General features: G+C 43.2%; 1 protein-coding gene across 1 annotated transcript in view; it reads right to left on the bottom strand.

Annotated features, from left to right (window-relative positions):
• LOC311148030 (tumor necrosis factor receptor superfamily member 5-like) overlaps window positions 1-12,496 on the bottom strand; it is a 195,006-nt gene that overhangs the window by 61,487 nt on the left and 121,023 nt on the right. The window lies entirely within an intron of this gene.

Below are 12,496 nucleotides of genomic sequence, written 5' to 3'. Positions count from 1 at the left end.
AGACACCTTTCACAACCTCAAATAGTCACACTCCAAACTCCACTATGGCCAAGACCAAAGAGCTGTCAAAGGACACCAGAAACAAAATTGTAGACCTGCACCAGGCTGGGAAGACTGAATCTGCAATAGGTAAGCAGCTTGGTTTGAAGAAATCAACTGTGGGAGCAATTATTAGGAAATGGAAGACGTACAAGACCACTGATAATCTCCCTCGATCTGGGGCTCCACGCAAGATCTCACCCTGTGGGGTCAAAATGATCACAAGAACGGTGAGCAAAAATCCCAGAACCACACGGGGGGGCCTAGTGAATGACCTGCAGAGAGCTGGGACCAAAGTAACAAAGCCTACCATCAGTAACACACTACGCCGCCAGGGACTCAAATCCTGCAGTGCCAGACGTGTCCCCCTGCTTAAGCCAGTACATGTCCAGGCCTGTCTGAAGTTTGCTAGAGTGCATTTGGATGATCCAGAAGAGGATTGGGAGAATGTCATATAGTCAGATGAAACCAAAATAGAACTTTTATGTAAAAACTCAACTCGTCGTGTTTGGAGGACAAAGAATGCTGAGTTGCATCCAAAGAACACCATACCTACTGTGAAGCATGGGGGTGGAAACATCATGCTTTGGGGCTGTTTTTCTGCAAAGGGACCAGGACGACTGATCCGTGTAAAGGAAAGAATGAATGGGACCATGTATCGTGAGATTGAGTGAAAACCTCCTTCCATCAGCAAGGGCATTGAAGAGGAAACGTGGCTGGGTCTTTCAGCATGACAATGATCCCAAACAACGAAGGAGTGGAAGCCACGTAAGAAGCATTTCAAGGTCCTGGAGTGTTTTAGCCAGTCTCCAGATCTCAACCCCATAGAAAATCTTTGGAGGGAGTTGAAAGTCTGTGTTGCCCAGCGACAGCCCCAAAACATCACTGCTCTAGAGGAGATCTGCATGGAGGAATGGGCCAAAATACCAGCAACAGTGTGTGAAAACCTTGTGAAGACTTACAGAAAACGTTTGACCTGTGTCATTGCCAACAAAGGGTATATAACAAAGTATTGAGAACCTTTTGTTATTGACCAAATTCTTATTTTCCACCATAATTTGCAAATAAATTAATTAAAAATCCTACAATGTGATTTTCTGGATTTTAGGTCTGCAGATTTTGTCTGTCATAGTTGACGTGTACCTATGATGAAAATTACAGGCCTCTCTCATCTTTTTAAGTGGGAGAACTTGCACAATTGGTGGCTGACTAAATACTTTTTTTCCCCACTGTAGCATTCCAGTGTTAATACGAAATTGTAACTATTTTGCACTATGGCCTATTTATTGCCTTACCTCCATAACTTACTACATTTGCACACACTGTATATATATTTTCTGTTGTATCTTTGACTATGTTTTGACTATGAACTTGCACAATTGGTGGCTGACTAAACACTTCAACTGTGAGAGACGGAATCTAAAACAAAAATCCAGAAAATCACATTGTATGATTTTTAAGTAATTAATTTGCATTTTATTGCATGACATAAGTATTTGATCACCTACCAACCAGTAAGAATTCCGGCTCTCACAGACCTGTTAGTTTTTCTTTAAGAAGCCCTCCTGTTCTCAACTCATTACCTGTATTAACTGCACCTGTTTGAACTCATTACCTGTATAAAAGACACCTGTCCACACACTCAATCAAACAGACTCCAACCTCTCCACAATGGCCAAGACCAGAGAGCTGTGTAAGGACATCAGGGATAAAATTGTAGACCTGCACAAGGCTGGGATGGGCTACAGGACAATAGGCAAGCAGCTTGGTGAGAAGGCAACAACTGTTGGCGCAATTATTAGAAAATGGAAGAAGTTCAAGATGACGGTCAATCACCCTCTGTCTGGGGCTCCATGCAAGATCTCACCTCGTGGGGCATCAATGATCATGAGGAAGGTGAGGGATCAGCCCAGAACTACACGGCAGGACCTGGTCAATGACCTGAAGAGAGCTGGGACCACAGTCTCAAAGAAAACCATTAGTAACACACTACGCCGTCATGGATTAAAATCCTGCAGCGCACGCAAGGTCCCCCTGCTCAAGCCAGCGCATGTCCAGGCCCGTCTGAAGTTTGCCAATGACCATCTGGATGATCCAGAGGAGGAATGGGAGAAGGTCATGTGGTCTGATGAGACAAAAATAGAGCTTTTTGGTCTAAACTCCACTCGCTGTGTTTGGAGGAAGAAGAAGGATGAGTACAACCCCAAGAACACCATCCCAACCGTGAAGCATGGAGGTGGAAACATCATTCTTTGGGGATGCTTTTCTGCAAAGGGGACAGGACGACTGCACCGTATTGAGGGGAGGATGGATGGGGCCATGTATCGCGAGATCTTGGCCAACAACCTCCTTTCCTCAGTAAGAGCATTGAAGATGGGTCGTGGCTGGGTCTTCCAGCATGACAACGACCCGACACACACAGGCAGGGCAACTAAGGAGTGGCTCCGTAAGAAGCATCTCAAGGTCCTGGGGCCTCATGTACAAAGACTTGCGTTGAATTCATACTAAAACATTGCGTACGGACAAAGCCATAAATGTGCGTACGCACCAAAAAAATCTGATGTATGAATCTCTGCGTACGCAGCATTCCACATACATTCTCTTTGTACATCCCAATCAACGCGAAATTGAGCGCACATGCACGAGCACCACACCACACCCTGTCTCCTCCCTCAATTAAATCAATTTAAATATGGTAATTAGTCCAATTTGGCAAAAGAAACCTGCAAGAACATGGCTAAAGCAAGCAAGAAACGAAATTTCACTGAAAACGAATTAGAGGTGCTACTATCAGAGGTAGAAACAAGAAAAAATATTTTATTTGGAAATCTGTCCTCTGGAATTAATAACAAAAGAAAGAAAAAAGAGTGGGCGAGTTTGTCTGATGCCGTCAACGCGGTGGGATCTAAGAGTCGCACCGTAAATGAACTGAAGAAGAAATGGTCAGACATAAAGGTGGAAGTTAAGCGGAGAACTGCTGCGCACCGACAAAGTGTGGGCAGAACAGGCGGTGGTACAGGGACCGATGAACTTGCACCCTTTGATCAGAGAGTTGCCTCTATTGTAGGAGACACGTTAATCTCTGGAATCGTATCCGCTGATGTAGGAGACTCTGATATACTACAGGACTGCCAGCAAGGTGACTCAGATTTATTTCCTTAACTTTGATATACATAGCCAGCCACCGTTTAATTTTAAAATGCATGCAATATAGCAAAAGGTACACCAGAGATTTCACGTATCCACTGCTTTTATTGCAAATGCGTGTACCCATTAATAAGGAACAGACTCAAATTACTGTTAAGATGTGCCTGTGTTTAATTGGACTTAGGAACCGCAGGAACGTCCACTGGCACGCACTCAGAGTCCGCACCACCTGAGCAGCCAGAGCCCATTCAGTCCAGCGTCTCCCGTGTCTCTAATGTTCCCCCCAGTGCTGAAGCCCGTCCATCTGGCCGTGTCTTGACGCATGCTGTTCTGGAGTCACAACAACAAATTGTTAGGGCCATTGAAGAAATGAACAGTCACCTTAAAAATGTCACTGACGCACTCACAGAAATAAGCCATTCATTAAAAGAATTGGTCAAAAAATGAACTTTGTGTCTGAGTACCATTTATATTGTGGCAATTACACGTTGACGGGCCTGAATGGCTTGTTGATTGTGCTGCACATATACTGGTCCTGGGTCAGGGTCATCTGGCGGTGCCCCCACCTCACCAAGGGGTATGCCATGCCTGTGCGCGACATTGTGCAGCACTCCACAGGCCAGTATGATGCGGCAAACCTTGTCAGGGCGGTATAACAGCATCCCCCCGGTCCTGTCAAGGCAGCGCCACCGACATTTCAGCTGCCCAATCGCCCGCTCCACAACTGACCGAGTGCGGGAATGGGCATCATTGTATCTGCGCTCTCGGTCAGTTTGTGGGTTGGTGAGGGGGGTTAACAGCCACGTCTTTAGTGGATAACCACTGTCTCCTGATGGGCAGTAATAATAATTACAGACACAAACATTTTACTTTTAGATAGAACCATACATTTAAATGCATAACTTTACCAAGTAGCCACCCATCGTGCACCCTGCCAGCTTGGAGTCTCATCCCAACCATGCTGTTTGTAAGGATATATGAATCATGGGTTGACCCAGGCCACCTTGCCACAATATTTGTTAGGCGCATTTGTGCATCACATATAATCTGCACATTTATTGAATGGAAATGTTTCCGATTCACATATGCAAATTCGTCTTCAGATGGCGCCTTTATAGCAATATGTGTGCAGTCGATCGCTCCGATTACATTAGGAAAACCGGCTATCGCTGCAAATTGCGCTTTGATGTTTGGCTGGTCACCTGCATCGTATGGGAACGTTATATACCTGGTAGACAAGCGGATGATGCCGTCCCATACAGGTGGCATTGCACGGCTCAAACACGACTGGCTTATTCCTGAGCGGTCTGCCAGTTCTCTTTGGAAAGAACCGGTTGCTAGGAAACCAAGTGTAGTAAGCACCTGTAAAGGAACGGGTAATGCGTGGCTCCTCACTGTCTCTCTTTCCAAATTCGGACCAACTCAGCGCAGAGCTCCAAGAGTATAGCCCTTGGAAATCTGAAACGGCTGATGAGCCAGTCATCGTCGTGGGCCAGAAAATCACCGTGGTCCCTAAAAACTCGTTCTCTCCGGATTTGTCCATTGAAAATGTCTTCTAATAAAGCCAAAGCTGCCATTGCTAGACGGGTTGTATCAATTTTCACATCCTTTATATATGTTCTTACTTAATTGCATAATTAATAGAATATTCTAATAAGACTCGTGTGACAATAATATGGCAAATCATTTATCAATTACAAATTATAAGCAATATCTGGCAGGTGCGATAGAACAGTTCGTAGTGTAATGTTTGCCACTTCACTTTATTGCCTCTATGAGTCGCCAACGGACAAACATCACAAAAATGTACGTACGCCAGGCCTGAAGTTTACGTGGAAGAACGCACATTCTTACGTTAATTTCACTGTTAGTACATCTGACCGTGAACGTGAAAGCTGGCGTACGCCGTGTTTTCGTGCGTACGCAAGATTGATACATGAGGCCCCTGGAGTGGCCTAGCCAGTCTCCAGACCTGAACCCAATAGAACATCTTTGGAGGGAGCTGAAAGTCCGTATTGCCCAGCGACAGCCCCGAAACCTGAAGGATCTGGAGAAGGTCTCTATGGAGGAGTGGGCCAAAATCCCTGCTGCAGTGTGTGCAAACCTGGTCAAGACCTACAGGAAACATATGACCTCTGTAATTGCAAACAAAGGTTTCTGTACCAAATATTAAGTTCTGCTTTTCTGATGTATCAAATACTTATGTCATGCAATGAAATGCAAATGAATTACTTAAAAATCATACAATGTGATTTTCTGGATTTTTGTTTTAGATTCTCTCACAGTTGAAGTGTACCTATGATAAAAAATTACAGACCTCTACATGCTTTGTAAGTAGGAAAACCTGCAAAATTGGCAGTGTATCAAATACTTGTTCTCCCCACTGTATATATATATATACTGCCTTAATTTTGCTGGACCCCAGGAAGAGTAGCTGCTGCCTTGGCAGGAACCAATAATAAATACAAATACAAATTACACCGGTTTTAAGGTCTCTCACTGGCTACCTGTGAGTTTTAGAATTCATTTTAAGATTATTCTATTGGTTTTTAAATCAATCCACGATTGTGCACCCCAACACATGTCAGACATGCTTTTAAGTTATGTACCCAGTAGGTCCCTCAGGTCCTCTGGCACTGGCCTTTTAAAGTGGGGGAAAAAAGTATTTAGTCAGCCACCAATTGTGCAAGTTCTCCCACTTAAAAAGATGAGAGAGGCCTGTAATTTTCATCATAGGTACACGTCAACTATGACAGACCAATTGAGAATTTTTTTCTCCAGAAAATCACATTGTAGGATTTTTAATGAATTTATTTGCAAATTATGGTGGAAAATAAGTATTTGGTCACCTACAAACAAGCAAGATTTCTGGCTCTCACAGACCTGTAACTTCTTCTTTAAGAGGCTCCTCTGTCCTCCACTCGTTACCTGTATTAATGGCACCTGTTTGAACTTGTTATCAGTATAAAAGACACCTGTCCACAACCTCAAACAGTCACACTCCAAACTCCACTATGGCCAAGACCAAAGAGCTGTCAAAGGACACCAGAAACAAAATTGTAGACCTGCACCAGGCTGGGAAGACTGAATCTGCAATAGGTAAGCAGCTTGGTTTGAAGAAATCAACTGTGGGAGCAATTATTAGGAAATGGAAGACATACAAGACCACTGATAATCTCCCTCGATCTGGGGCTCCACGCAAGATCTCACACCGTGGGGTCAAAATGATCACAAGAACGGTGAGCAAAAATCCCAGAACCACACGGGGGGACCTAGTGAATGACCTGCAGAGAGCTGGGACCAAAGTAACAAAGTCTACCATCAGTAACACACTATGCCGCCAGGGACTCAAATCCTGCAGTGCCAGACGTGTCCCCCTGCTTAAGCCAGTACATGTCCAGGCCCGTCTGAAGTTTGCTAGAGTGCATTTGGATGATCCAGAAGAGGATTGGGAGAATGTCATATGGTCAGATGAAACCAAAATATAACTTTTTGGTAAAAACTCAACTCATCGTGTTTGGAGGACAAAGAATGCTGAGTTGCATCCAAAGAACACCATACCTACTGTGAAGCATGGGGGTGGAAACATCATGCTTTGGGGCTGTTTTTCTGCAAAGGGACCAGGACGACTGATCCGTGTAAAGGAAAGAATGAATGGGGCCATGTATCGTGAGATTTTGAGTGAAAACCTCCTTCCATCAGCAAGGGCATTGAAGATGAAATGTGTTTGGGTCTTTCAGCATGACAATGATCCCAAACACACCACCCGGGCAACGAAGGAGTGGCTTCGTAAGAAGCATTTCAAGGTCCTGGAGTGGCCTAGCCAGTCTCCAGATCTCAACCCCATAGAAAATCTTTGGAGGGAGTTGAAAGTCCGTGTTACCCAGCGACAGCCCCAAAACATCACTGCTCTAGAGGAGATCTGCATGGAGGAATGGGCCAAAATACCAGCAACAGTGTGTGAAAACCTTGTGAAGACTTACAGAAAACGTTTGACCTGTGTCATTGCCAACAAAGGGTATATAACAAAGTATTGAGAAACTTTTGTTATTGACCAAATACTTATTTTCCACCATAATTTGCAAATAAATTCATAAAAAATCCTACAATGTGATTTTCTGGATTTTTTTTCTCATTTTGTCTGTCATAGTTGACGTGTACCTATGATGAAAATTACAGGCCTCTCTCATCTTTTTAAGTGGGAGAACTTGCACAATTGGTGGCTGACTAAATACTTTTTTCCCCCACTGTAACTATCCCAAAGCCTAGGACCAAGAGGCATTGAGAGTCAGTTTATAGTTATTATGCACCCAGCCTCTGGAATAGCCTGCCAGAGAACCTGAGGGGGGCCAAAACTGTAGACATATTTAAAAGAGATCTTAAAACGTACGTTTTTAGCTTTGCTTTTTCTTAGGGTGCTTTTTAGTCGTTCAGTTTTTATTGTTATTATTTTAGGTTTTTTATCCTCTTATGTTTGTTGTTTTCTGTGATTTTCAGTTTTTTTGTTTTAGATTCCGTCTCTCACAGTTGAAGTGTACCTTTGATAAAAATTACAGACCTCTACATGCTTTGTAAGAAGGAAAACCTGCAAAATCGGCAGTGTATCAAATACTTGTTCTCCCCACTGTATATATTTTTTCTTTAGCCGCCATTGGCGTCTAAAGACATTAGCACATGGAACTCAGAGATAGCCTATAGGCCAATTCAGCAGTAGGCCTATAACTTCCATCGTCAACTAAGTAAAATACATAGGCCTAAGGCCAACAAATAAAAACAGTAGACAATATCCTGATGAAAATGCAGGTTCTTTCAATCGCATTAATCTCTACTCCGCTTGTCTGCTTCCCTTTCTATTGGTCTTGACTTGAGCTATCACTAGTGAAGTGCAACATTATGTCAACTCAGGAGGTTGGTGTGCTCAGCCACAGTTGCTCCCTCAACGTTATCAGCACAGAGAAACCACACATGCTCACTGCTCACATGGAGCACTCCAAACAAAAGACAATAAAAAAATGGACAAAACTCCTAAATGATGGTTATGAAATAAACCTAAACTTGTTTCTCACAAGTGTAGCAGGTTGTAAACTCTGCAAACAACGTTTCCACTCCGAGAATGAGAACGGTAAATTATTGTAATGCATGCATTAACAGTAATTAATGTAACCAAATGACAGGGATTAACGGTACATTTACTAGGCCTACTGGTTACATATGTAATGGGGAATTGATCAAAATAAATAATCAAAGGGCAAACAATTCACACAATAAAACAATGAATGTTCAAGAATTGTCAGGAGACAGCAGAGCACATTCTGGAGAGCTGAGTGCATTCTGGAGAGAGACGCCCATATCTTCACCACACACCCTCCCCTTCTTCTTGTCTAAACACTTTAAATTATACTCAAGACACATTATCTTCACACATTTTAGATGCTTTTCACTGACAGCCGAAACTCAATAATCAGCTAGGCCTATTGCCACGCTCGCTGCCCAACTTGCTGTCTTCCCAAATAGGCATAGGGCTGTGCACTTGTGATTTAAAACAACCCACAGCATAAAAATAAAAAAAAGCTGCGGTTAAGTCAAGCTCTCTGGTAAAGTATTTTGAATGATTTTATTTAGAAAGGAGTAACTATACAATTTTGGCAAAATATCAATTTACTTTAGGGGAAGCCAGCATCCGAACAGTGCACCCGCCAACTTTCTTTTCTAATTCGCAAGTGGCTGAAACCAGAGATCTGTATATAATGATGAGATGCCTACGTCGTTGTCCCAAAGGCGAGAATGCAGGTGACAAGCTTAGGTCTGCATATTATGCCCATAGAAACGCATTGGGCTTATTCAGGACAGATTTGGGCGAGAGTGAGCCCTCTTGCTTCGCCTTTTCCTGAAACTAGTGAGCGAAACAGCGGCTGTCTGTTTTACTATATGAAGCCCATGTATCTGATGCTGTCTGGACAGAAAAAGTTTGACATGCCATACTCCTTTTGTCCAGACAGCATCAGATACATGGTCTACACTTACAGAGACAGAGGGGCGCTGTTTCACTTGCTCGGATGCTTTATCTGAGATTGATGCGTCTTTCTGTCTGTGTGCGTCTTGGTCAAATAAATGATCAATATTTCAATATTTTATTTGGATAAACTGGATAATATGGAGTTGGTTCCCCCTTTTGCTGCTATAACAGCCTCCACTCTTCTGGGAAGGCTTTCCACTAGATGTTGGAACATTGCTGTGGGGGACTTGATACCATTCAGCCACAAGAGCATTAGTGAGGTCAGGCACTGATGTTGGGCAATTAGGCCTGGCTCGCAGTCGGCGTTCCAATTCATCCCAAAGGTGTTCGATGGGGTTGAGGTCAGGGCTCTGTGCAGGCCAGTCAAGTTCTTTCACACCAATCTCGACGGGGGCATTGTCATGCTGAAACAAGAAAGGGCATTCCCCAAACTGTCGCCACAAAGTTGGAAGCACAGAATCGTCTAGAATGTCATTGTATGCTGTAGCGTTAAGATTTCCCTTCACAGGAACTAAGGCACCTAGTCCGAACCCATTTCATGAAACTCCAGACGAACAGTTCTTGTGCTGACGTTGCTTTCAGAGGCAGTTTGGAACTCGGTAATGAGTGTTGCAACCGAGGAAAGACTATTTTTACGTGCTATGCGCTTCAGCACTCGCCGGTCCAGTTCTGTGAGCTTGTGTGGCCTACCACTTTGTGGCTGAGCCGTTGTTGCTCCTAGACGTTTCCACATCACAATATCAGCACTTACAGTTGACCGGGGCAGCTCTAGCAGGGCAGAAATTTGACGAACTGACTTGTGGAAAGGTGTCATCCTATGATGGTGCCACGTTGAAAGTCACTGACCTCTTCAGTAAGGCCATTCCAACGGCCAATGTTTTTCTATGGAGATTGCATGACTGTGTGCTTGATTTTATACACCTGTCAACAACGGGTGTGGCTGAAATAGACTAATCCACTAATTTGAAGGGGTGTCCTCATACTTTTGTATTCATCGTGTACTTTGTTCAGTTAGTTAAAGACGTCATTGAAACACTACAACTGGACTTTGGTTTCTCTGCCTTGCTATCCGCAAACTCTCCCAACCAAGTACATGTGGTGTTACACACATCCTGAATCTTGTGATGGCAGACAATAGGAGTAGTTATAGCAATAGGAGTAGTTATAGCAATAGGAGTAGTTATAGCAATAGGAGTAGTTATAACAATAGGAGTAGTTATAGCAATAGGAGTAGTTATAGCAATAGGAGTAGTTATAGCAATAGGAGTAGTTATAGCAATAGGAGTAGTTATAGCAATAGGAGTAGTTATAGCAATAGGAGTAGTTATAACAATAGGAGTAGTTATAGCAATAGGAGTAGTTATAGCAATAGGAGTAGTTATAACAATAGGAGTAGTTAGAGCAATAGGAGTAGTTAGAGCAATAGGAGTAGTTATAGCAATAGGAGTAGTTATAGCAATAGGAGTAGTTATAGGAGTAGTTATAGCAATAGGAGTAGTTATAGCAAGTGTGTTGCTGTTCTCTACTAAATAACCTGGCAGTGTTAATTCCAGAGTCCTACACAATAATTAATGTGTGGAGGGAAAAAGCCTGGACACTCGCCACAGACGTCTCTCTCCTATAGGAGAAAAACACTGGTGTGCTGTGAAGAGGGCCACAGACACTGACAAGCTGCAAGAACAGGATGAAGACACCGAACAGGAAGTGTAAGCTGAGATGCCTGGGGAAGCCCATGCCTGGGGAGTTGGCTCAGGATGAGACTGATAGAGATGCAGAGAGGGTCTACAAGACTAAGGTGCACTTTGTCATCATGGATACAGTCACTGATAGCATCTATCAGCGCTTTCTGACACAAGGCACATTGTACACAGACTTTGCTTATCTGGACCCCAGCAGGTTCTCAGAGATAAAATATAATGGATTGCCCCAGACATCACTTGCTAAACTAAGCAAACTCTTGCTTAAGTTTGCCAGCCGAGCATCTGTCAGCACTTTGCAGTGTGAGTTGACCAGTCAGTGGGAGAGCGTGAAAACATCAGCAGTGGAGAAGGACACAACCAGGAATGTGAGTGAGATACCAGCGGATGGACATGATGAAGAACAAGTGGAGAGGATGAATAAAAGTTGTTCAACATGTAAGAACTGTTCTGTATGTTGTTATCAACTTCTATGGTGGTACATCTTGTTGACAGAGGCTTACCATGTTATAGGCCTGGGGTACAAGTTCCTACTCACCCTGTCTGTCATCCAGGTAACCTGTGAGAGGAGCTTCTCTACTCTCAAATTCATAAAACATCGACTCAGGAGCACCCTTATCCTACGATCACTTGGAGGCATTATGCTGATGACAACTGAAAAGGAAATCCTTATGGTCCTGGATACAGATGATGTCATTGACAGGGTGGCAGAGAAGAACTGCTGTGATGCCAGCTGACAAAAGGGTAGGGAGGACAGAGAGACAGCAGAGGAGAACAAGAAGAAACAGAGACCGACAGAGTGACAGAGTGACAGACAGCAGAGGAGAATCACAGACAGACAGAGAGACAGCAGAGGAGAACAAGGAGAATCACAGACAGAGAGACAGTGACAGCAGAGATGCATAGACAGACAGCACAACAGGGAGAAAACAGACTTAGAGGCCCAGTTATAGTGGTGAGTTGTATCGCCAGACTCCAGTGTGTTTTAACATGTATTTGTTTCAAATATGAGCCGGTTAAAAATAGCTGGTTAAAAAAGGAAGAAGACCATGTTCCTTCAGTCACTGGTATACACAGCAGGTTAGGAGAGTTAGGTTAAGGTTAGGAAAGGGGTTAGGGTTAGTGAAAATGCTCTCCTTACCTGCTACAAAAACTTCCAGTCTTAGCTGTATCAAGTGTCAAAGATGGCAGCATTCTCTAATAACTACATGCCTAATTCTGTTTCATACTTCTCAAAGTTGATAACTAGCTTATTAGTTATTTTTTCAGTGATTCAATTCAGTAAGATATCATAATTTACAAATTGAAAGGTTTATATTGACATGTACTAAAATACATTAATTCTACAGGTCAGTTCATCTCCATACTTCAAAACGCCTAAGAACTTCACAAATCCAGTGTGTGGGTCTTCCAGTGAGTTGGAGAGGATTGAGGAACCATGGCACAGTTTGAAACCTTGATATGGACTGTAAGTTAAACATTTCTGATTAGCACATTGTGGCTTGGCATGTTTTAAAACCAATTATCTATTTAAATATTTCCTCTATGAAATATAAATCAGTTATTATTAGCCTACTAGTTCTGTCCATTTTACTGA

The sequence above is a fragment of the Coregonus lavaretus genome (genome assembly GCF_964263955.1).
Source record: "Coregonus lavaretus genome assembly, chromosome: 20".
Taxonomy (NCBI): domain Eukaryota; kingdom Metazoa; phylum Chordata; class Actinopteri; order Salmoniformes; family Salmonidae; genus Coregonus; species Coregonus lavaretus.
The sequence above is the reverse complement of the archived record's forward strand: the minus strand, read 5'-3'. Positions and strand labels throughout refer to the sequence as shown.